Source organism: Bubalus kerabau, chromosome 15 (genome assembly GCF_029407905.1).
Source record: "Bubalus kerabau isolate K-KA32 ecotype Philippines breed swamp buffalo chromosome 15, PCC_UOA_SB_1v2, whole genome shotgun sequence".
In the NCBI taxonomy this organism is placed as follows: domain Eukaryota; kingdom Metazoa; phylum Chordata; class Mammalia; order Artiodactyla; family Bovidae; genus Bubalus; species Bubalus kerabau.
This window is the reverse complement of record NC_073638.1, coordinates 31,323,868-31,346,091: the sequence shown is the minus strand read 5'-3', so window position 1 is coordinate 31,346,091 and position 22,224 is coordinate 31,323,868. Positions and strand designations below refer to the sequence as shown.

The following is a 22,224-nucleotide window of genomic DNA, read 5'->3' as shown; positions in this document are numbered from 1 at the left end:
CACAATGATGTCATGAATGCAAGTGCTGTCTGCATCTTTCATGCAATTTATTGAACACTCTATGCTGTGTGCTAAGTTGCTTCAGTAGTGTCCAACTCTTTGTGACACCATGGACAGTAGCCTGCTAGGCTCCTCTGTCCATGGGATTCTCCAGGCAAGAAAACTGGAGTGAGTTGCCATGCCCTCCTCCAGGGGCTGGTGTCTGCATTTGAACTTCCAGAGTGAAGGGCTAAGAGGTGAGAAAACCCATGTTCTGCTGCCTCTCTTCTGAGGAATCTGGGATCCTGGATGATGGCAGAGACCTTTCCGTCTGATGCTTTCAACTATTTCTTGATTTCTCTAGAGTGAGACTAAATAAAAATGTAAACTTTAATTCACCTGTTGGGTAAGTGTAAGCTCCCCCTCCCCCTGCCCCGTCTTTGGCCCCTAAGGTATTTTTTATGCCAGCACCCCGTGTTCTCTGTCCCTGGTCTCTGAGGGCACAAAGTCCTCCCCTCCTGGCCAAGACAGGGGTTTTGAAGAAGAAGCAGTTTGCTCTTCTCATCTTGCTCCCATGACTTCTGTATGTATCTGTCCACCTACCTACCTACCTACCTACCTACCTACCAGACCTACTTACCTACCTACCTCTCTAAATGTCATACCTGCCTTACCTACCTGTTTCACCTCAGTTCAGTTCAGTTCAGTCACTCAGTCATGTCCGACTCTTTGCAAGCCCAAGAATTGCAGCACACCAGGCCTCCCTGTCCATCACCAACTCCCAGAGTCTACCCAAACTCATGTCCATCAAGTCGGTGATGCCATCCAGCCATCTCATCCTCTGTCATCCCCTTCTCCTCCTGCCCCCAATCCCTCCCAGCATCAGGGTATTTTCCAGTGAGTCAACTCTTCTCATGAGGTGGCCAAAGTATTGGAGTTTCAGCTTCAGCATCAGTACTTCCAATGAACACCCAGGACTGACTTTAGGATGGACTGGTTGGATCTCCTTGCAGTCCAAGGGACTCTCAAGAGTCTTCTCCAACACCACAGTTCAAAAGCATCAATTCTTCAGAGCTCAGCTTTCTTCACAGTCCAACTCTCACATCCATACATGACCACTGGAAAAACCATAGCCTTGACTAGATGGACCTTTGTTGGCAAAATAATGTCTCTGCTTTTTAATATGCTTTCTATGTTGGTCATAACTTTCCTTCCAAGGAGTAAGCATCTTTTACTTTCATGGCTGAAGCCACCATCTGCAGTGATTTTGGAGGCCAAAAAATAAAGTCTGACACTGTTTCCACTGTTTCCCCATCTATTTCCCATGAAGTGATGGGACCAGATGCCATGATCTTAGTTTTCTGAATGTTGAGCTTTAAGCCAACTTTTTCACTCTCCTCTTTCACTTTCATCAAGAGGCTTTTGAGTTCCTCTTCACTTTCTGCTATAAGGGTGGTGTCATCTGCATATCTGGGGTTATTGATATTTCTCCCGGCAATCTTGATTCCAACTTGTGCTTCTTCCAGCCCAGCGTTTCTCATGGTGTACTCTGCATATAAGTTAGATAAGCAGGGTGACAATATACAGCCTTGACGTACTCCTTTTCCTATTTGGAACCAGTCTGTTGTCCCAAGTCCAGTTCTAACTGTTGATTCCTCACCTGTATACAGGTTTCTCAAGAAGCAGGTCAGGTGGTCTGGTATTCCCATCTCTTTCAGAATTTTCCACAGTTTTTTTTTTGATCCACACAGTCAAAGGCTTTGGCATAGTCAATAAAGCAGAAATAGATGTTTTTCCGGAATGCTTTTTCTTTTTCAATGATCCAGCGGATGTTGGCAATTTGATCTCTGGTTCCTCTGCCTTTTCTAAAACCTACCCCTGCCTAATTATCTGCCACACCTATTTACCTGTCTTACACTCTGTCTAAAAATCAGCAGATCACCTCTGCTTAGGTGTACCAAATCAGATGGCTGCTCTCTGGCAAAAGATGCTATTGATCACAACTTTGAGCCCCTTACACAACTATGTTTCCTTCAAAGTTCCAGAAGGAGAACCTCTGACTTAAGAGAGGTTTCATGACTTCCCAAGATCAAATGGCAAAGCTGAGAAAACACACACCTGTTCTTTAAGGTCCTAGGACTCTGAGCACTGTGGTGGAGGCTGGGGGAGGTGGGGGAACACTTTGGTCATTTTAAATAAACCTCAGAATCATTATTAATAAAGACACTAATATTTAAGTACTGCTTTCTACTTTACAAAGCAATATTACAAGAATTATGATATTTAATCCTTATTAAAACTCTGTATGGTGTGTGTGAGGGTCCCCATTTCATCCAGGATGGGGTTAGAAATTGCACCCAAGTCTTGAGTTCATCAGTAGCAGAACTGAGGTCCTAGTGTTGGCCTAGGACAGCAAGTCCCCAAGTGTCTTATGCATCCTCAGTGCGCTGTGGTACCTGTTATCCTCACCAGCAGAGGCAGCAAAGGCGGTTATCATTACCCTGGGAACCCTCCCAGGTCACACCTCTGACATCATTAGTGGGGACAGGGCTTAATGTCCCATGTTCATAACCAGTTCCATCTCCTTCTCAGTCTTTGTCATCACCCTTAAATAAGCAAACACGCCGATTCCAGAAAGATCTTTCATAATGTTGCCCACCTGTTTGACATCATAATAATCCATTTGATCTCATTTCTCAAGGTCAATAATGTTCGGTTGATTCTAATTTAAAATGTTCACACCCTCTGATCTGAATCTTTCACTTCGAGGTATTACTCTCCAGAAACACTCCTACAAGTGTGCCAAGACTCTGGCACAAGGATGGTAACAACCCACATGTCCATCAAAAGGAGCACACTGATTTAAATGATGGATATTTACATAAGGGAGAAGGCTTCCACTTTTAAAAAGTAGGCAGATTTATATAAACTGATATGGAAAGCTGTTCGCAATATAGTGAAAAGGGCCAATTCCAATAGAGTATGTATAGAATGATCCCCTATTTTCTTTTTAAAGAAAAAAATGTATAGATTTTGATAGAAAAAACTCCAAAGGAATGGTCATCCATGGTGGTTAACTTGGCAGGTGGGACAGAGGGAAATTACAGGAGTAGCGGGTAAACTTCCCGCAAGATGCCCAGTGCACTCTGGCAGGAATTGTTCCTCTGTCTCCACTGTTTTCTCTCCAGCTGTGACCAAGGAAGGAAGCTTGAGGTTCCCCTCCTCCCACAGTCATATTTGGGCATCAGTAAAGATGCAGTGGGGAAAGTCACTCCCATTTACATCCTGACTCAATTCCCTTTAGTCACCAAGTCCCATCAGATTCAGAATGAAATCAAATCATAAAACTGAAACACAAATTTATTTACCACCATGCTAGAGTTGGGCCATTTTTTTCTATCAATTTCCTAGCCCAGAAATTACCTTTTAAATGGATAATGATGATTCCAAGGGTCCAGTTATTGCCTTGAAACCTCACATTTTGATATATCCAATGCTGTTCTCTTATATAAATAACAGTTATTATTGCAAAGTGATTTTTTTCCCCTGCACTTCCGAAGTGTTCCTTCAGGAGATGGCAAGAAAATGGATTCCATTAATATTCCACTTAGAATGGTTGCCTTTCCCAGCACTAACTTCCACATAAATCTCCTTTGAGTCTTTTATTCAAACACTGTCCCTTCCCCCCTGCACTGCCCCACACCCTTCACCCATTTCTCCTCCCCTCTCTCATCTCCTCTTCCCCAGAAAGAGACTCTCCATCCTCTGATTGGCTAGTCAGTGCCTGTGATGATGCCGCCACCTGCTTTGCCCAGGTCCTGGCACAGAGGAAACGTGGCTGACATCATTCTTGTCACTGTTTACAACCTGCTCTCCCTCCATGAGCCAGGGAGTGAGCCTTTTGCATTCCTTTCCTGACTATTTAGTACTGATTAAAACCCCCAAGTAAAAGGCATCAGCAACAAAAGCCTGGCAAACGGACATGAGCTGGGCCGGTGCTGTCCTGGATACAGGTGTGCTGAGCATCCAGGCTCGGTGTGGGGGCAGAAAGGAGGAGGCCTGAGCCCCACAGCTTCCTGCGTATCCCCAGTCTCTGTGGAGCCGGATGGAGCTGGGCGGCAGCAGACACCCAACAGCCTCATTAATGCTCCCATCAGCCCCACTCGCGCTGCAAACTGTGTAGGTTGTTGTTATTAAGAAGTATTTATAAAAGACTCCGTCATGGCAAAGTGCTTGACAGTCATTTCACGGGAGAGACCGGGGTACGGGAGAATCAGACGCCGTGCAGTCGCAGTCGCTAATCTCTCGAGTCTTGTTGAGTACCTTCAAGGACCAATCCTGTCGTTCTGTCCAGTAGCCAGAGATCTGGGCTGCCCTCTGCGCACCTGCTGTGCCGGCCTTGCTGGACCGAGGCATGACAGCGAAGACACAAGTTCACACCTAAAGAGCGTTCATCCCCAGTAAACTGCTTCATCCTACTGCAAGCTGGAAAGGCAGTCAGGGCAGATCCGATTGCTCCCATTTTGTAAATAGGACGACTGAGGCTCAAGGAGGTTGGCTGCCTCGTTCAAGGTTGCAGAGCGTGTTGGTCAGATAAACATTTATTGGTTCTTCACCTCCTACTGTGTGCTCTGACACATCATCCTTGCAACAGGAAAGGGCAGAGCTAGGATGAGAGCCCAAGCCTGTCTTTTTAAAAGTTTCTTTTCTTTCTTTTTTCAAAAGTTTTTAAATCGGAGGGTAATTGCTTTGCAATGTTAGGCTGGTTTCTGCCGTACAACAGTGGGAATCAGTCGTAATTATATTCATATCTTCTCCCTCTTGAGCCTCCCCCACAGTCACAGTCCCACCCCTCTAGGTCATCGCAGAGCACCAGGCTGAGCTGCCTGTGCTATACAGCATCTTCCCACTAGCTATCTATTTCACACATGAGAGTGTATATACGGCAATGCTACTTTCTCAATTCATCCCACCCTCTCCTTCCTCCACTGTGTCTACAAGTCCATTCTCTGCATCTGCCTTATGCAAATTCAAAGATTCTAGTACATCCAATGTCTTCTCAGTTCCTGAAATGAGATCCGTCTACAAGTTCCCAAATCAGACTTGCTTCTCTGGGCGCCCAGGTAGTTCACACATGCTTCTACTGCTGCGCCTGCCCTTGGGTGTTGCACATTTACAGAACTAGTCTCCTCTGAGCCCAAGAACTCCCCCAGAGCAAGGGCTACTTCTGACTCCTCTCTCAAGCCCCAGCATCCACCACAATGCTCAGTGGAGTTCAGCGGGTTCTGGCTGTTTGAATGCAGAGCAAGTCAATGACTGCCTGTTGACATGAGTATGTGTGTATGTGTGAGCACATGCATGTATACTGATGGCCATAGGAACAGAGGAGTTTTCTGTCTGATCTGAAAGGTTAAGCTCCCCTCTGTGGCATTCACATGAACAGAAAGTCCCCCTAGAAAGACAATCTGCATGTTTATTCTTTGCAGAAAGGCAGGATGGCACCATGGTTAAGAATACACAGCTGTTGTACCACCTTTTAGCTGTGAAACCTGGGGCCAGTTTCCCATCTTCTCTAAATCTCCCAATTCCTCAAATTGTAAATAGGGGTGCTGTGACTGGTAGATGATGTAATGCATGCAGATTCTGTGAAGCAGGGGTCCCCAACCTCCAGGCTGTGGACTGGTACCTCTTGTCACATCAGTGGAGCCATTAAATTAGAAATAAAGCACACAATAAATGTACTGAGCTTGAATCACCTCGAAACCATCCCCTGCCCCCGGTCTCATGGGAAAATCATCTTCCATGAAGCCAGTCCCTGGTGCCAAAAATGTTGGGGACCACTGCCCTGAAGGACCCCCAGCATCTGGTAAAGTCAATGGTGGGAACTGTACCGGGAGGGGAGCGCAGCAGGGGGCTCTGGAGCACTTACCAGAGACTTGGCCCAGGGCATGTACCTGGGCCTGTGCCCCACACACCACCCGTGGTCTCTGAGGCCCCACCTCCCTCAGATGCTTAGGTCCCTGGCCCAGCTGGCAGACCCAGAAACACAGGTGGAACAGTATCGGGATCCCCCGGGCAGTCCCAGCCCTAGAGTTCATATAAAACCAAAGGAAGATGGCATGTCTGTGGAAGGGTGAGGGTGACACGAGACAGTCCATAATCAAAATATTTTGCAGAGCACAGGACCAGGAGGAGAGAGAGGGGGCCCCGGTACTTTACAGATGCGCTGAGGTTCTCACAGTGAAGGGCTGACAGATGGGCAGGAGGGACGCTCACAGAGTTCCCATCCCTCGCCAGTCACTCAGCTCTATGGGACACAGTGGCTGAGACGATCTCCTCTGGACCCTCCCAGGGAGGCCAGGATCCCAGGCAGATCCCCAAGATGGCTATGGTGATCCCAGGTCACCAGGGAATGTTGGATCCCTTCCCTGGAAGGTCACTTGCCCTCTCACTGTATGGGTATATTGCACGGTGGGCCATGATGATCTCTCCCAGCTGAGGCAGGGCCAAGCCATGGGGCAGCTATAGATTATGTGGGGTCAGCAGGACCCTATGGGGATGGCCCAGTCCCAACCCTTACTCTAGCTGGAGCCTCAGTCACTCCTGTGTGTTGGAGGCGAGGCAGGAGCTCAGAGTTACTGCTATGACGACAGGCAAGCTGTGATTGTCCCCGGTCCCCTTGAACTTCCAAAGATTGGAAGCACCTACAAGGACAGCATATGACTTTGCCAGTGGCCTAACTACAACCCACTACTATGAAAGTCTGAAAGCCTGTTGCCAAATTGTATCTAACTCTTTGCAACCCCATGGACTGCAGTATGCTAGGCTCTTCTGTCCACGGGATTCTCCAGGCAAGAATACTAGAGTGGGGTGCCATTTTCTCCTCTGGGGGATCTTTCTGACCCAGGACAGTGCTGAGCCACCAGGAAGTCTAACTACAACCCACTATTATACTCAGTTATAAGAGGCTGTAATTCTAGAGTCCAGGCTCAGGCATTTTATTGAAATAAAGGGGAAGAAAGAACAACCTACACCTCCATGATGCCAGATATTGGGTTAGATCTGCACAAGCTTAGCTAATCGTCCATGTAGTCCAAATCTCAAGCTGTTCAATGTCATGCAAACCAGCCATCTGCATTTACCAACTGCAGACTTTGGCCACCAGATGGGCTGTCCTAGTGGGCAAGGCTGGAGCACATGTGAGGTCAGTTGGCTGGGGCACAGTTCTACAACACGGGTCCTGGGTCTGGGCTATGTGCGATCCTGTTAGTGTGATTCTGTTTACAGCCACAAAAGTCACCTTTAGTTTAGGCCAGGACCCTAGATATTAGACAGGCATGTGATTGGGCCAGTTCAGGGTAAATGCATCACAGATGCCAGAAAACAATCGCGTATGTGTAACTGATGCTAAGCGCTGTTGCCTGAGGACAGAGGGATATTAACAGAGAGAGAGAAAAAAAAGAGGAAAAGAGTTTCATTATCTGTTTCATCCTCCAAAATAACCCACAAAGCAACGTAGAATTTTAGCTCTAACACATATGTATGAGATGACTGAACACTTTGTCTCAGAGGAAAGTATAATAGGGAGGGAAAAAAAAAACCTCCAGAGGCAGTAGAAAAGGATTTCTTTCCTATGGGCTCATTTGGATGACCACCTCTGGGGTCCCTTGCATCTCACAGCTTCCTGGGCAGTGCACATTTGCAGGATATGGAGCAAGGCTAGTAGGAGGCCAGGCTTAGCTTCTCAGAGTCTTAAACTCCCCAACAGAGAAGGCAATAAAGCAGACAGACCAATAGGAAACTTAAGAGACCAGATCAGCTAAAATTGGCCCCACCTGCATGGCAAGCCTAGCTGTCAGCACTTTGAAGACACTAACCCATTGCACTCAGCAGCATCTCTACGAGGTGGGCATGTGGAAACTCAAGTCTGGCTCCTCTTCACTCTGCCATCCTGCTGGGATGCCTCTGCTCCTGCGCAAGGTGGGTGTCTCCAGGATGGTGGGTCTGTAGCCTCAGTAAACAAACTAGAGTGGGTTGGGGAGACAGACAGATGTAGATCAGGACTCCAAAGCTCCCTTCAAATTGCCAAACAGCTCTGAAGAGGGCACCCAGCCTGCTCTAAAGCTTCTCTGCTCCAACTTTTAGGCTTTGATCCTTGAATGAAAGAAGGGCTCCCTTGCTCCTGTCAGCATGTCTGAGCTAGCTTCCAGTGGCTGTGTCTCCAGCAGCCCCAGCCTGCACGGTGTCCAGACCCTCCTGCCTCACCGAGATGAGAAAGGACCAGTTGTGGCCAAGCTTTGAAGGGAAGGCATGAACAAGACATGGGGAGAATTAATTCTCTCGGCTTTGCCAAAACAGAGGGAGACAGAGATCAGCAGAACTGGCTGATGGTGCTTTGATTTGACTGGCATTCTCTCAACTGTTAGCTTTTGTTGTCCATAAGCCCAGTGCCCCCTGCCCCTTCAGGCCCTGCTCACCCTGCATGCGAAACACCAGCTGGCCACTAGCTGCCCGGTCGCCTCAGTAAACAGCACTGGTCGGAGCAGGGCAGAGGCCAGGGTAGTGGATTTCAGCAGAACAGACTGTGTGGCTCATCTTCGGAGCAGAGTGCCCATGCCATGGGGCCAGGGAGGGCTCCCTTCCTGCCTGGCACTAAGACGGCTCAAGGGCTTTCCTGATCCATGCCTCAGCCCCACCATCCTTTTTTTTTTTCAAGTCGCTAAGTTGTGTTGCACTCTTCCACCCCATGGACTGCCACATGCCAGGCTCCCCTGTCCTTCACTATGTTTCAGAGTTTGCTCAAATTCGTGTCCACTGAGTCGGTGATGGTATCTAACCATCTCATCCTCTGTCCCCACCTTCTCCTTGTGCCTTCAGTCTTTCCCGGCATTAGGGTCTTTTCCAGCGCGTCAGCTCTTTGAATCAGATGGCTTTATAGCACTTTACACCACTCCATATCCCCAGAAACCATTGTCTTTACTCCATCTCCATCCCACTGACCATGCTCACTTTAACCCACCCCATTGGGTTAGGTTTCATCCTCATCACTCCAACACAGCTTCTACTAAAGTCCTCAGTCATCTACACTGCACCGAGGACCATGAAGAATCTTCTATCCTCCCTGCACTTAGTCTCTTAGAAGCATCAACCAGTGAAATCATTTACTCCACCTTGAAATACTTCCTTCTCTAAGGTCCCATCCTATCTCACTCATCTGTTTATTCACAGCTGTGATTTGCCTTTCTGCCTCAGTGGCTCCTTCTCAAACATCAAGGTGCCCCTCGAAGATTCAGTCCTGAGCCATCTTCCCATCTATGTGCCTGCATGCTAAGTTGCTTCAGTCGTGTCCATCTCTTTGCGACCCAATGGACTGTGTACTCTGCCAGGCTCCACTGTCCATGGGATTCTCCAGGCAAGAATACTGGGGTGGGTTGGCATTTCGTTCTCTGGGGGATCTTCCCGACCCAGGGATCAAGCCCACATCTCTTATATCTCCTGCATTGGCAGGCAGATTCTTTACCACTAATGCCACCTGGGAAGCTCCTTCCCATCTACACTCTCTTTCAAGTGACTTCATCTTTTCCATGGCTTTAAATTCCAGCTATACATTCATGACTTTAAAATATTTTGTTACCCATTGATTGTAAAATAAAACATAGGTGCTGAAAAACCACACAAAATAAATAGCTCGGGGGGATGAACAACCTCATGAGGACTACAGCTATACAGCTTTGCAGCCACCCAGAAGGCCTACGGGTTCCCATCCCAACTGCCTCCCCTCCAAAAGGAACCACTTTCCTGACTTTTATAGGAATCACTTCTTGTGTGTTTTTTCTCCATTTAGGGTTTCATCACCCAAGTGCATTCCCAGATACTGTAGTTTAGTCTTGCCCATTTTGAGGAACTTTGTCTTAATCCTCTTTTAACTTACAAATTTCTCCTTCATCTCTTTCTTTTCCTTAAAATACACCTGTTCCTTTACCCTGTGGGGTTCCCCCACAGTCTGGATTCTGTTGCCTGCACACTCCTGGTACAGCTCAATACACTTTTCTGTCTCTTCATTCTTATAAATCGGCTGCTGGATCCAGAGGCTTGGTCAAGCTCAGGTTCAAACCTTCAGCTGAGCCTATAATTGATGCTATGTTCTTTCATCAGAAGGCACATAACGTCTGCTTTTTATTCTTTTTACAGGATTACCAACTATTGGTGCTCAGTGTCTAACATCTAGATCCCAGGTCCATTCATTCATTTAAGTTTTCACATATCAACCTGAATACTTGTATACAGAGATGCTGCCCCTTATCTATTACTTTGCTACCCAGGGGCACAGTTCATATAGGAGTGACAGGATAAATGCTAATTTCCTTTTATTTACATGGTTTTCAAGATAACTAATTAGCTCCCTGTCATCCTGCAATGACGACCAATTAGTTAATATTTCATATGCCGTTATGAACTCATGGATATAAACATATTAAACCTATGTTTAAACATAGGTTTCGATCCATTGCAGTTATTATCCTTATTAAAGCTCAAATTGTCATCTTTGACCAGTGAGAGTCTCTTTAAGTTAGCGCCTAAGTCCTTTGGACATGACTGCTCCGGGTGGTCTTTTTGTATATTTTCCTGCCTAAACCTGGGATCAGCCATGTCTCCATGTCTCTCACTGGTTTCTTTCAGTGAGAAATGGAATAGCGTGACCATAATCTGGTGCATCTCTTGGTCATAGTCCCTAGGCCTTTTTTCAGTGGACAGAGATAGGGGGCAAAATGAAAAATCTATTTATAGACAGAAATAACAAATATTATATATAAAATAAAATATACAACTTATAAGTATCAAAGTTTATAAGATAAAAATTTCAAGTTCAAGTCTACATGATTTTTACTCTGCCTTTTCTATGACTATATTTATATTTCTATTCTTTTGCACTAAGAATCCAGATTCTCAAGGACACAGGAAAGACAGAAATAGAATGACCATAATGATTCATTTGTGTTATTCCACATCATACATACAACAGTCTCAGAATAGCAGTAGCAATACTAACAGCACTCCCAGCTATTGTGATTATTAAAAAGATTTAAAATGTTTTTGCATATGCCATCTCTGTTCCCCTGTTCTTAATAACATATCTGCATTGTCAGATGATACAGCCATTGCATCTTATAATGTAGCCCTGGGAAACTTCACTTCGTTTTGTTGCTATAAATAACAGCTTAATGCTCACCACTGGTCTAACATCCATATCTCTCCGGCCATAAGGTTGTTCAAACTCAATTCTCTAGTAGATTCCTTATGAAGGACTCATGGGAACAATATTCTCTGAGTAGAAAAGTTACAAAAAACCTAGATAGCAGATTAAAAAGCAGAGACATCATTTTGCCGACAAAGGTCAGTACAGTCAAAGCTAAGATCATGGCATCTGGTCCCATCACTTCATGGCAAATAGATGGGGAAATAATGGAAACAAATGATAGACTTTCTTTCCTTGGGCTCCAAAATCACTGCAGATGGTGACTGCAGCCATGAAATTTAAAGCCACTTGCTCCTTAGAAGAAAAGCTATGACCAATCTAGACAGCATATTCAAAAGCAGAGACGTTACTTTGCCAACAAAGGTCCATCTAGTCAAAGCTATGGTTTTTCCAGTGGTCATGTATAGATGTGAGAGTTGGACTATAAAGAAAGCTGAGCACCAAAGAATTGATGCTTTTGAACTGCGGTGTTGGAGAAGACTCTTCAGAGTCCCTTGGACTGCAAGGAGATCAAACCAGTCAATCCTAAAGGAAATCAGTCCTAAATATTCATTGGAAGGACTGATGCTGAAGCTGAAACTCCAATATTTTGGCCACCTGATGTGAAGAACTGACTCATTGGAAAAGACCCTGATGCTGGAAAAGATTGAAGGCGGGAGAAGGGGATGACAGAGGATGAGATGGTTGGATGCATCACCGACTCGATGGACGTGAGTTTGAGCAAGCTTCAGGAGTTGGTGATGGAGAGGGAAACCTGCTGTGCTGCAGTCCATGGGGTCACAAAGAGTCGGACACAACTGAGTGAGCTGAACTGAAGGTTTTTCCAGTAGTCATGTATGGATGTGAGAGTTGGACCATAAAGGAGGCTGAGCACCGAAGAATTGATGCTTTCAAGTTATGGTGCTGGAGAAGACTCTTGGGAGTCCCTTGGACTGCAAGGAGATCAAACCAGTCGATCCTAAAGGAAATCAGTCCTGAATATTCACTGGAAGGACTGAAGCTGAAGCTGAATCTCCAATACTTTGGCCACCTGATGAGAAGAGCTGACTAATTGGAAAAGACCCTTTTGCTAGGAAAGATTGAGGGCAGGAGGAGAAGGGGGCAACAGAGGACGACATGTTTGGATGGCATCATCGGCTTAACCGACTTGAGTCTGAGCAAACTCTAGGAGATAGTGAAGGACAGGGACACCTGGTGTGCGTGGGGTCGCAAAGTCCATGGGGTTGCAAAGAGTGGGCCATGACTGAGCAACTGAACAGCAAATTTTAATGATAGTTGTGCTGTTTGTGCTTGAATGTCAGTTTGGGTGAATATACAATCTTTGGCTCATATTCCCATTTTCTTTTTTGAGTACCTTTAACATGTTACTCCATTTTTTTCCTGTCATAACATATGGCTGTAGAAAAGTCTGAGGACAGTATCATTTTCTTTCTCATGTGAATCACTTACTCCTCTGCTTAGTTGCCCAAAGGATTCTTTTGTTTTTCTTTAAAGCCTAGTAATGTTATTAGATGGAAAAGGCAATGGCACCCCACTCCAGTGGGGTGTTATTAGAACAAGTTTTGGTCCTTCTGGATCAATATTCTCAGATACACAGGGTGTTCTTTGAATATGCAGCTTTAAATTGTCTTTCAATTTCAGGAAGATTTTTGAATATAACTTTTATGATTTGCTATTTGCTCTAGTTTTCTTTTTTCCTTTCAAGGATACCTGTTATCTATGTGTTGGATCTTCTGTCTTCCTTCAATATGTCACTTTCTCTCAAACCATGCTTATCTCCTAATTTCTTCTCGGTGTTACAGTTTTCTTTCCTTTATGCCTATTTCTCATACGGCTCTATTTGTAGTGTTTATTTGTTCTCGTGTTCCTTATAGTTTACTCCTTCAGTATAAAATGTTTTCCTTTTATTTCTCATTCTTTCTGGAATTCTATCACATTTGTTTTTCTAAATATCAATATAATCATATTTCATGTTGTACTATTTTTTTAAAACGTTTGGCCTATTGTGAAATAACATGTTATAGTTTGGTTTTTTTCCTGTTGTTGTTTTGCTGTTGTTTTTTGTTTTGGTGTGCTTTCATTGTCTACAGGGATATTATTCTCATTCTGTCTCCCTTACAGTAACTTTTATGGACTTTGGATACAATCATTTCATTTTTAAGTGAAAAGAATTTACCTGAACTTTTAGAAAAAGACTTCACTCAGGTGTCTTTTCTAACTCCACGTAGCATCCTCTTCCATTATTTTGTTGTCGTTTAGTCACTAAGTCATGTCTGACTCTTTTGTAACACATGTGTAGCCTGCCCAGGCTCATCTGTCCATGGAATTTCTCAGGCAAGGATACTGGACTAGGTTGCCATTTCCTTTTCCAGGGGATCTTCCCAACCCAAGGATCGAACCCTTGTCTACTGCACTGGCAGGCAGATTCTTCACCACTGAACCCCCAGGGCAGCCCCCCTCCATTGTTTTATGTAGTGTTAAAAATACAGTAGCTTGCTTTCTGAAATTTCTTGGTTCTGTTCCCTTCCCCATATCTTTTTCTGGACTTTTTCTTCTTTTCCTTTCCTTATTATTAACCTAACCTTCCACAATTTGGATTCCACTCCCTACTATCCAGTGGGGACTCCAGCAAGAAGAAGCCCTGGCAGATCGGTTTTGAGAAAATGCAGCAACTGCTCTGGTCTAGCCCCTTCAGTCCAGCTGGTGGGCTCCCTGCAGTCAGCTGCTCTTGTAGTGAGCAGAACCCTGTAACCGCTGCCCCAGTTTCAGCTGCTACTCTCCAAGCGCCCCACCATGTGTTCTGTTGAGTACATCTCTGTGCTGCTACTTGGAGGCTCTTCTTTTCTCAGGTCCACCGCCCCTCTGTTTTCTCTCTGCTCTTTACATATGGACACTAAGACAGATCTTGTATTTTTAATGATCCCATCTTATTGTAATCTAGAGGATATCTTATCACCTGGTTTTACTATAAATGTTGCCTATGGGGTTTTGGTTTTGTCATCTCACATTCTGTTGTTTTATGTGGGGATTTTGGGAAAGATCCAAAACTATTCAAATACTATGCTGCCACTATCTTTCCAAAATCTCTGTGGCTGATAACATTCAAATTTTATCTCCACACTGCATTTCTCACCTGACTTTGTATACCCAACTATTAACTGTTATCTGCATGTGGATGTCCATTTTTCTTCTGGCTGTGCCACACAGCTTATGGGATCTTTAGTTCCCCCAGGAGGGATCAAACCCAGACCCAGAGCAGTGAAAGCATGGAGTCCTAACCACTGGACTGCTGGGGAATTCTCTCCACGTGGAGGTCTAACAGGTGTCTCACACTTAACTTGGCTGAAAGAAGTCAGCTATCCCCCTCAAGTCTATCACCTCTCTTAATCTTCCCCATCTCAATAAATGGCACCACTTCCCTCCCAATCGCTCAGGTCAAAAACTAAGGAGTCAGTCTTTTTGTCTCAAGACTCCAAAATTAATCCTACCCATAGGCTCTGGCCTTTCTTCTATACAAAACACGTCTCTAGTTCAATTACTAACCGCCATCTCCATGCTTTCCCCTGATCCAGGCCTCTACCACCTATCTCCTGGATCTCTACACCACGCTCCAGGTCTCTCTACCTCCACTCTCCCTTCAGGGCAGCTAGAGTGGTCTTTAAAAAAAAAAAAAAATAAGTCAGATTATACCATTCCCATGTTTAACACAACCCCAAGGCTTCCCACTGCTAAAAGTGAAATCCCAACAAGTGACTATGGCCTGTAGGTCCTGCATCATTTGGAGAACTCTGGCTTCTCTGACGCTCTCTCCCTCCAGCTTCCCTATATTTTCTGGGTTCCAGATCCCTGGTCTTCTCTTTGTCTCCAAAACTCCTATATGCTTCTCATCTCAGCACCTTTAGCCCTGCTAGTTCCTGTGTTGGGAATGCTTTTTCCCTGGGTCTTTTCAACACTGCATCTTCTCATTTTGATGTACAAACTCAGAGGAGACTTATTTAATCCCCGAGATAAAGCTGTTATCTATTTTATTCTCTTCTTAGCACTCATCAGTGCCAGCAATTATCTTTTTCATTTCTGTGTCTGTATAAATACATACAAATGTAGGAATATATACATCTTCCCACCCCCGCCACCATTAGAATTCTCCTTGTGGATAGTGATACCACCTGGAACATAATAGGTGCTCAATAAATATTTATCAGTGGATTATTTTTCCAAATGCTTCTGGATATAGCCAAGGGATTTGAGCCCTGCTACAGCAAACACTGGAACATGAATATTCTCCTAAAATTGCCAGCTGCCAATCTAAACCCTTCTCTCAGGACATGGTTCTGTCTATACTGCTGGACAAATTATATTCACCACACAACTCTTGGGAAGAGGAGTGGTCTTCAATTCTATTACAATCAACATTCTTTCTCTATAACCAATATTTTATAATAAAGCTTTTCTATTCCAAAATAAAAATTCATATATAACTGCAAACCTAATTGTTTTTTAATTCACCGTATTCCCCTAATTATAATACAAAGGAGTAATTTAAAAAGTAATTTATGACAAAATAATAAGTATTTCATTATGCAAATGCTTGAGTATGACTAAACTAGAAGACAGAAGGAAGGAGTCAGATTTTTGCACCTCTATGTAGCATCACCACGAACAAAGCAACTATAAATTCAAACTAATACAAAAAGTGTTGTGTTGGCAGCTCAAACACCACAAGCTCAGTTGGCAAGAGTGATAGAGGGTGATATGATTTTCCAAAATGTTGACCAGCTTTTGGTAAAATGAATTACAAAACAAGGTACAGTCTTCCCAACGTGCTTAGTGAATTTTCAGGGAAAATTCAATGTATACTAAATTTTTACAAAAATATCCTGTGTTTACAAATACATAAAATGTATTTGTAAATGCAGAATATATAAGTTTATACTTTACATAAATTCAAAGTAGAAGAGCTAAAAGCCTTGCTATGTCTTCACTGTGCTTTAATCTCCAGAATCTTGAAGAGTACTTGTACAGTGAAAGCCAGCAAAGCTCATTCTTCAATCATTGGAAAATCAGAATTGACCAAATAAATTTACAAAATGCTCCCTGTGTTTATATTATTACAAAATAGCAGCCTTTTTTGTGGTCTTCCAAAACTGGAAACAATTGAAAAGTCCTTCAACTGGTCCAAGAATAGACACACCGTGGTCCATCCATACAACAAAATGCCACTCAGTAATAAAAAGGAATAAACTTTTGATACTGACGACAACCTGGATGACTCTTAAATGCACTATGCTAAGTGGAAAAGGTCAGACTGGAAGGGCTATATACTGTATGTCTTAGAATATTACAGGTTAGGCAACCTATAAACAACAGAAATTTATTTGTTACAGTCCTGGAGGCTGAAAAGTCCAAGATTAAGGAGCCAGCAGACTCAGTGTCTTGGTGAGGGTGTGCTTCCTGTTTCACAGACAGCTGTCTTCTTGCTGTGTCCTCACATGCTGGGAGGGGCAGGAGAGCTCCCTGGGGCCTCTTCTAAATGAGGGCACTAATCCCATTCATGAGGGCTCCATCCTCCTGACCTAATCACCTCCCAGAGTCCTTACTTCCCAATATCATCACATGGAAGGTTAGATTCCAACAAAGAATTCTGGAGGGAACACATTCAAGCTACAGCACTGTATCATTCCACTTATAGGATCTTCCCAAAAAGCAAAAGCAGACCAGAAAACAGATCAGTGTTTGCCAGGAGCTGGGGGTCAGGAGAGGAGTTAACAACAAAGTGACACAAGGGAATATTCAGGGGTGATGCAGTCATTCTATACCTTGATGGAATTGATGGTTACATGCTTGCATGTGTTTGTCAAAACTCATAGAATTGTACACTATAAAAATGAATTTTACTGGATGTTATTATGCCTCAAACTTTAGAAGTATTTTTAAAAATAGGTACCTCCCTGCTGAAAACTGAGAACTGAGAAGTAATATAGAGCTTCACAGGTTATAAAGTCTTTTCAGATGTCCTGGCCACTTCAGTAAGGCTGGGCAAGGCTTACTGACTCAGTTTTGGAAATAAGTACTACGGTATGTGGCAAGCTTTATATGTGACTTTCTGTGGGAAAACTGACACTTAGGTTGAAGGTCTAGTTCCAAAGCCTGAAATTTATCAGTTGGGTACATTTTGGTATTCAAGTCACTGCTCTCCTCTGAACCTCAGTTTCCACATTGTTGATCCTGATTTTCTTTGATTTTAACTTCTAAAATTGTTTAAAATTGTTTATTTATTTAGGTTGCCCTGGGTCCACCGTTGGATTCTGGCTTTTGCTAGTTGTGGTGAGTGAGGACTTCTCTCTAGTTGTGGCACACAGGCTTAGCTGCTCTGAGGCATGTGGGATCTTCCTGGACGAGGGATCAAACTCATGTCCCCTGCATCGGCAAGCAGATTCCTAACCACTGGACCACGAGGGCAGTCTGATCCAGACCCTCTTTGATTCAGTGATTTGCTTATGGCCAGGGAGCAAGGGAAGAGCTGGTTAATGGTAGGCTTCTAGGTCCTGGCCGTTACTCCTTACTCTCGCTGCGCTGATAACTGGAATACTTCTCAGAGGGAGACCCATCAGCTGTTCCCTCCAGCCCAGGGTCAGTGCAAAGGACAGGGGCTGGGAACAAGGCCCAGAGAGCAGGAGGTGGGAGTCACTGAGAACGCGCACTGGAGGCAAGAGCCCACTGCAGGTGGGTCAGAAATTCAGAAGGTGGCAAGTCCAGGCAAGACAACTCTGTGACAAATCAGAAATCAAAGCCATCTGGCTGCAAACTGTCCTGACCTTGAAAAGATCCTGTTCCTAATGACCAGCAGCACAGGGGTCCCCAAGGGCTAATTTTCCTTTCTTATTCTACTGCTCCATTTACAGTACACCTAAGGTTCAGTCATTCCTGCAGGCTCCCTGTCTAATCATCTATAAGGGGTAAAGGAAGATACTTTGCCCCACAGACTTCCAGAGGGTCTTCCCAGGCTGGGAGCTGAGCCTTGGCATCCTTAAGCAACTCCCATGGTACCTTTAAGAACAGTTAATATTAACTGAAGCCTGTTATACACACTGGAACCTGAGCCACCCAAACAGAGCTCAAAGGCCAGTTATCAAAAGTCAAGACACAAACCCCAAACCTCAATATTTCCCTTCTCCCTCTTCAGCTCATGCAGCCTTTGGAATGTGGACCCATCAAAATCTTTTGTTTATGATTCTGTTGTTGAAGCACCATTTACTGATGAGAAATGGCTGGTGTCTGAATAAAGCCCTGGTAGTTACCGCCTCCTTGAAACTTCGTTAAGGAAAACATAATTACCGAGCAAATCTCATTTGGATTCCCTGAATGCTCCAAAGGCTTCGGCACAGACTGTTCTTTGCCCCTTCTTTATAGAAAGAACAGTACAGGGGCTTGCAAGAGATTCCTTGAAACCTAGAGACGCTTTGTGCGAATGCAAATAAAGGGAGCGATGTTTCTCCGGGAAGCCTGCTCGGCTGCCCAGAGAGGGGAATGCTGATGCCTTTCAGAACAACCACAGCTGGGAGTCTGACTCCCCGGCGGAATCAAGATGTCTCTTTGGAAAAGCCTCAAAATCTTTCTGATCCGCAGTTAATTCTCCTGTAAAATGCCATTACCTCCATCATGGTGGAAGCAGTAGGATCTAATAGAGAGTTTTGGAAAGAAAAATGCCAGATAGAACTGCACGAACGTCTCAGCTTGCATTAAAATGATCACTATGGAATGAGGATTCTATAGCCTCTGTTGTGTCTTGCTTGGCACCTGCTAAGAAGGCACAGGGACTGGGACCACCAGCCCAGTACCCCAGGCCCAGTACTAGCTGTGTGGCCTAGCTCAAATTCCTTAACTTCTCTGAGCTTTAGTTTCCTCATCTGTAAACAAGTAGTACTTAATTCCTACTTAATTCCTTAATTCGCTGTGAGAGTGGAGATAAAACATGTAAATGACTAAGACGAGTACCTGACATACAAATACTGTCCAATAGACGTCATGTATGATGATTCCCTTAACTGCCTGTGTTAACCATGTCTTCGATTGTCTGTATTTGGATGCTTTACATCTGGGGTTTTGCTGACCCTGGAGGAACTGCCCCTCTCAGAGTTACCCAATTCCAAGAGATACTAAATAGCTAGCCCACATGGGCACTTTTCCAAAACAGCCAACAAACCCAGAGCCCACACCGCAACCTCCTCCTTTATTGAGTGTTCTCAGTGCAGGTATACTCCATACATGGTACCTGCCCTCATCACTCTCAGGAGTAGGTGCCAGGCAACTAGCTATCTGCCTTCATCACTCTCAGGAGTAGGTACCAGGCAACTAGAGAAAGGCCCTGTGCCCCGGAACCCACTGAGATTATTCAGACTAACCAATCTGAAGCCCATGCATGCTGCCTCACCTGTTCCTCCGTGCAGAAACCACAACAAAGGCTCTTGACCACACTGCCCCCAGATCCCACGCCCTCCTGACCCATATCGGTGGTTCCCTGTGTGGTCCCTGGTGAGGCAAGGCATGCCCCCTCCTCCTGGGAACCTTGAGGAACAAACTATCTTTTCAATGGCGGTCATCTCCTATTCAAATCATTAAGACACTAGATTCAAACACATTAGCTTTGCCACAGCTTTAATCCTCTCCCAACTGCCCTCTCCCAGGTCATCAACCATGTCTCACTGCCAACCAGACGAGCTCATCCATGTCTGCTTTTTTCTCTGGGCCTCCTGATAGCATCTGGCTTTGCTGACTAGCTCATGGCTTAGAGGTCGCTTGTTCTACTTTTTTCCAAAAAGTGTTCCTGAACTACCACTCCAAGCCGCCAGCCAGCGCCCCTCTTTTGTGTCCCCGTGGCTATTGTAATTGCCTATTTTTGTGACTATAAACCCTCCATCAGAAAGTCAACTCAGCAGACTTCCCTGGTGGTCCATTGGCTAAGATTCCATGCTCCCAATGCAGGGGGCCTGGGTTGATCCCTGGTCAGGGAACTAGATCCCTCATGCTGAAACGAAGATCGACGATTCCATGTGCTACAATTAAGACCTGGCACAGCCAAAGAAATAAATAGAAATAATTTTAAAAAGAAGTGAACTCAGAAACCCTTGAGACACGATTTCCCTCCCAGTGCTGATCAATAGCTACTACTGGAAAGAATGAACGAGTAAATGCATGAACAAGAAAACAAATCCAATGGTTGTAACTGAGACTCGTAGTTATCTATGTGTCTCTCTCTCTGTCCCATTACCCTCTCTTCCTTTCCACCAACACCCACAACTCCTCTATCCTTTCTGTCACATACTGAAAGAGAGCAACACCTTGTTAATCCATCTTCCCAATTCCAACATCCTCCTCTCCAACCCAGACTGCACGCTGCCACATCAAAGTTCTTAAAACATAAATCTTCAGTAGAACTTCCCCACCTGCCTCTTCCCAACCTACACCCTCATAGACTAAACATAAGGCCCAAACCGCTTCTCCTGGTGTCAGCACCTCCTCCCTGCTCTGCAACCTCCTTGGCCTCTTCTCCATCTGCCCGTGACTGGGCATCACTGTCGCCCACCTGAAAGCTTATTTCCTTTCCAGTCCTGAGCTATCCTGACCAAAGCAGGATGACACCCTCAGGCCCCAACTCCCACCCTGTCCAGGCTGGGGGTCCGGGGGCCCAGCACTGTCCCAGGAGCTTCTTAGCCCTCATAGGTGTAGGACTGCAGGGGACACAGCCTTGAGACCTGGAATGTGGTCGGAAAAATCTATAATCATTTGCTAACAGCCAGAGACACATCAGAGGATGTCTGGAGAAAACAGTCTACAATAAACCAGAGTCAGACACAAAATGCAGTGTTGATTGATTTCATGACCAATCCTGCCCCAGCAGACTTCAATGTGCTGTGCCTGTGACCGGCAGAAGCAGTTTTAATGGCTGTGCCAATAGGGCCCCCATTTCTCAGTTTCACCCTCTCCTTCCCTCCCCTCCTTCCTTCCTTTCTCTTTTTCTCCCTACACATGCATACACACTCAACGTGCTCTGCATTCCAAGTACAAGGTAGGGCAGTGCTCCACGATTCAGGTGTACTTTGCCTTTGTGTAGAAGATGTTTCCTGAAACAGTGTGAATATTTATATATCACATCCCAGTTTCCCCAAATCTGACTTTTCTGATCCATCTTACCCTTTTCTCTAATTGATCTTTAAGAAACAAAGGTTCCCAATAGTTCCTACTATTTAAGCCTTTTGCTGTTAGCCTGGCGTCTCAGCTTCTCTGTCAAATAGATAATAGCGTCTAATGTGGACCAAAATGCTCCCTTAGCAGAAGAACCCTAGAAAACATCATTATGCAAAAGAAGGATTCTTCTGTAATAAGTCTAGCCATTGCCCCTTAATTTTCTTTTTTGTAAATTCCAATTTTGAATATTAGATGGGAGAGAAGCTTATCTCACTCAGTTCAGATAAATCTGAATATGAAATGAAATACCTTTTTAGTGTGAGAAAGAGTGTCTACAAATAACTCAGGACTCCTGAAGCCTAAGGGAAATGATGAAGAGCTTTCCATCTCTAGAGAAGTGAGAAAGTGTTAGTTGCTCAGTCATGTCTGACTCTCTGCGACCCCATGGGCTGCAGCCCACTAGGTTTTTCTATCCGTGGAGTTCTCCAGGCAAGAATACTGGAGTGGATTAGCCATTCCCTTCTCCAGGGGGTCTTCCTGACCCAGGGATCAAACCTGGGTCTTCTGCATTGCAGGCGGATTCTGTACTATCTGAGCCACCAGGGAAGCCCAAGAAGACTGGCTTCATATGCTGCACCTCAAGTTCATGTTCACAATTACAAGGGAGGTGCTGTCATTAGTCTGACTTTCCCAAGAGAGATGACACTCTAGATGCAAGAAGCCAGGTAGCTGGGCCCAAGATCACACAGGCAGTGAGGGTCAGAGCTGGGGTTTGGATCTAGATCTGACTCTAAAACCTTCAT

The 22,224-nt window shown here is 44.9% G+C and overlaps 1 protein-coding gene across 1 annotated transcript in view; it reads right to left on the bottom strand.

Annotated features, from left to right (window-relative positions):
- GRIK4 (glutamate ionotropic receptor kainate type subunit 4) overlaps nt 1-22,224 on the bottom strand; it is a 341,407-nt gene that overhangs the window by 244,389 nt on the left and 74,794 nt on the right. The window lies entirely within an intron of this gene.